The sequence below is a fragment of the Bactrocera latifrons genome, unplaced genomic scaffold, assembly GCF_001853355.1.
Source record: "Bactrocera latifrons isolate USDA-ARS-PBARC rearing strain unplaced genomic scaffold, ASM185335v1 scaffold_1358, whole genome shotgun sequence".
Lineage (NCBI taxonomy): Eukaryota > Metazoa > Arthropoda > Insecta > Diptera > Tephritidae > Bactrocera > Bactrocera latifrons.
The window spans coordinates 12714-16126 of NW_017534806.1; positions in this window are offsets into that span (position 1 = coordinate 12714).

The window sequence follows — 3413 nt, forward strand, 5'->3', positions numbered from 1 at the left end:
AATTCAAGTCTACCCTCCGCCGCTGTCTTCAGTTTGCAAAAACTTTAAACATTCATATCCGAGGCAATTGGAATATATATGGCATTAAAATATTCTATCCTTATCTGCTCAGACAGCTACTCCTCCTTGAACGCCATACGTAACATACGAAATAATTCCATAGTAATATCTAAAATTAAAGATATTTGCATTAAATATAAAAGAAAAATAGCTCTTCTCTGGGTGCCAGGTCACGTTGGCATTCCTGGGAACGAATATACTGACAACGCTTCAAGATTCTTCGAATCTGCCCTCACTTTTCTTAACGAGGTGCAAGACCAAAATGACCTCAGTAAAATGTTAAGCAGACACATACATGTATGAAAAGAAAGTTGCGGACTGGAAGAAATTTAAACACAAATACGTAATCGTAAACAAACTACGCGAAAAGGTACGCTACCCCAACAACATCTCAAGACAGCAAGCAACAATTTTCACTCGATTAAGGATCGGACTCACGCAAATCACTCACCACCATCTTCTTGGCGGCAATTCTACACCATCCTGCCCATTCTGCCCCAGCACATTATCCATGGAACATWTATTCAATATCTGTCCAGCACTAGAGAGTATTAGGCAAAAACACTTTAATTCTAGTAAATATCAAACATTGTTAAATACACCATCTTTCGCAAACATTGTTAATATATGTAAWTTTCTAAAAGAATGTAATTTTTATAATAAAATATAAACTTTGTAATTTTATACTGTTATATCGGAGGCGATGGCCATAGTAGCTTGTACTAATTTCTTACTATTAGGTTTAATATTTTGTATATTTTTCCTAATAAAATAATGATAATAATAATAATAATTTTCACCAGATTTCTGTGAGACAATAGAAAGCAAACTAAATCTAAAAGTCGGGAAAAAGAAATAGGGGCAGCATCAACACAAAATCCTGAATGGGAGAAAAAAGGCAATGAAGCAAACCACTGCCGAAAAACAATGCCTCGAATTGCCACCACAACAACAATAACGCAACCATAAGACATCAATGCCAGCTTTTGCATGGTAAAGTCGTAAATTCGGAGCTTCGGATTTTACCACTTCGCATTGAAAAAACTGGAAGCGCGTACAGCCAAGTGCCAAGTGAAGCAACGTTAAGTTGGCTGCCAAATTCAACTGTCAACAGTGACGCGTCACATCGGGTGGTAAAATATAACGCCAACAGCGTCGAATATACACGAAGCTTTCAACTAATTTTAACACTTTTGAATAGTTGAATTATTTCGCAGACACTTTGTTTTCCAAGGCGCTTTGTTGTTATAGCACAAGTCGGTGAACACAGATAATGCGAATATTTATACAAAAGTTGTGTCTGGTGTGAGAAGCACGCACCACACATACAGTGCGCACGTCTAAGTTTTCAATTACAATTTTTATACTCTCGCAACAAAGTGGCCAAGGAGAGTATTATAGTTTTGTTCACATAACGGTTGTTTGTAAGCCCTAAAACTAAAAGAGTCATATATTATATATATATATCAAAGTGATCAGGGTGACGAGTAGAGTTGAAAAACGTCTGTCCGTCTGTCCGTCCGTCCGTGCAAGCTGTAACTTGAGTAAAAATTGAGATATCATGATGAAACTTGGTACACGTATTTCCGGGCTCCAGAAAAAGGCAAAGTTCGAAGATGGCAAAATCGGCCCACTGCCACGCCCACAAAAACCGAAAACTTATAAAGTCATAACTAAGAAATAATTAAGATAAAGATATTAATGTGAAATTTGGCACAAAGGATCGCACTAGAGAGGGGCATATTTGGACGTTATTTTTGTGGAAAAGTAGGCGTGGCCTATCCCCCTACTAAGTTTTTTGTATATATCTTAGAAACTACTACAGCTATCTCAACCAAACTCTATAGGGTCATTTCTTTCAGGCATTTCCATATACAGAAATCGGATAATAACCACGCCCACCTCCCATACAAAGGTTATGTTGAAAATCACTAAAAGTGCTTTAATTAACTAACAAAAAACGTCAAAAACACTAAATTTTACGGAAGAAATACCAGGGCACCCAGGTTTTTTTTTTTTTAATTGAAAATGGACGTGGCGTCGCCCACTTATGGACCAAAAACCATATCTCAGAAGCTACTCTACCGATTTCAATGAAATTCGGTACATAATATTTTCTTAACACCCTGWTGAAATGTACGAAATATGGGTGAAATCGGTTCACAACCACGTCTCTCCCAATATAACGCTAATTTGAATTCCATCTGATGCCTCCTCTGTATAATATATATATAAGGAACTAATGACGATAGCGGAATAAAACTTTACGTAAATACGGTATTTGAGCTGAGGTATCCCTTGTGGAAAAATGTGATCAGACTATAACTTTTCAATACAATTAAAATAAATTAGAATACAATTCAATACTCAAAGTACAGTAAAAAAGTATGTAAATAACGGATAATGAAATCTCGATTATCACTTTATCATGCGAGAGTATAAAATGTTCGGTGACACCCGAACTTAGCCCTTCCTTACTTGATAATAATATAAAATATCAAAACTGAAAAAAAAATTAAAAATAGTTTATATATTTATAAATAATAACATTCGACTCTGATTTTGTCAGCTGACACGGGCCACGGGCCACGGGTCTACGTTTTTGGCTGTTTGCGCTATCAGTCTACTCAGCTCGTCACTAGTATTTAAGTGGCTTAAAAAGAAGGTGTGAATGTCACTACCCGCCTTTGTGCGCTCACAAGTTTCGTGTGAATACTAAATTGCATTTAGGGCATCCAAGATAATTCGAAAGCAGAATAGGGCAAATGAAAGGGTAGGTTCACATGTGAGAAAACTAAGTAGGTTAATGATAGCTCATGAAGCAAATTTAAAGTGCCAAAGACATATATCATATATCAAGTAGGGGTTGAAAAATTTTCCAATGAATGCACTCTAATCAATTGGAAGAAAACGTTTTTGCGATTTTTAAACAAGGAAAATATCTCGTCTGGACCAATTTGGCAAATTTTTTTTATTTTAAATGTTCGTTGAGGTTCAAAGATAGTTTTTACGGTGAGAAAAATTCGAGTGACTGCCAAAAAATTCCTAAAAACAGCCTTTTCCTTTTTCCCCATATAAACGAATAAATGTTTGTTTGTTAGTAACGCTAACGCTCGAGAACGGCTGAACCAATCTTAATGAAATTTTCAGAGGTGGTTTGCTGTGGATCGGGGAAGGTTTAGAGATAAAAGAACCTTTTGCTTTTCGTGAGAAAAAGTCGGAAAAATAGACAATGCCAAATAATAACGTACCAAAATTTTTATTTTTTTGTTTTGTTTTTCATTTATTTGAATTGTTAAATTTTGTCATTTGCTTTCTTTATTCCGGCTATTCAAAACAAAAATTATTGCAAA